General features: G+C 36.6%; 1 protein-coding gene across 1 annotated transcript in view; it reads right to left on the reverse strand.

Annotated features, from left to right (window-relative positions):
• LOC119589203 (vitelline membrane outer layer protein 1-like) overlaps window positions 1-700 on the reverse strand; it is an 8,561-nt gene that overhangs the window by 7,064 nt on the left and 797 nt on the right. The window lies entirely within an intron of this gene.

A 700-nucleotide genomic window follows, 5' to 3' on the forward strand; every position in this document is an offset into this window, starting at 1 on the left:
CATTTAGGCACAATAACAAAAAAAATCTTTTCACGGAATGTAAACATTTGAAGGCGCTCACTTTGTCTGTAAAAAAAAGGCCTTCACCTCTTTCCATCCCAGTGAAAATTCATAGGGACGCCCACACTTAGAAGTATCTTGCATTACTCTTCCATTAGAACCCTCTCGTACTTGCTTTTAAGAACACCAACACCTTTTTTTCAATTTCCTTGTACAGCAAGTGCTCTGTCAAAATCTTTATTTCCTAGTACTTTCACAGTTACGACTTTTATAACCTGTACTGCCAATAAAACTCCCTAGTATCTCTAGTAATCACGAAAGGCTCTACACATCATAAAGCAAGAGATCGCTATACTAAACTGGGTTCTTGAAATGTAGTTAATATCGTGATACATCATTTGTTCTACTTCACGTTCTCTTGCTTGGGAAGGAACCACTTAACAAGGGAATGTATTACAACCAACTGGTACTTGGGTAATAATATCGAAACATACTTAATAAGAATTATAAAGACTGAGCCACTAGCTTGAACAAGGGAAGTGCAATAGGTAATACGTTTATAGTCAAGGTTATAGAACCAAAGATTTTATCGATGTCTTTGTGCAAGAGGTTTGTTCATCTTAGCTCTGATCATATGAGAACTGTGACTAATTTGACATTCTTCGTCTTCCTGATGGAAACCTTGATAAAGAGGTTGCAT

Source organism: Penaeus monodon, chromosome 25, assembly GCF_015228065.2.
Source record: "Penaeus monodon isolate SGIC_2016 chromosome 25, NSTDA_Pmon_1, whole genome shotgun sequence".
Lineage (NCBI taxonomy): Eukaryota > Metazoa > Arthropoda > Malacostraca > Decapoda > Penaeidae > Penaeus > Penaeus monodon.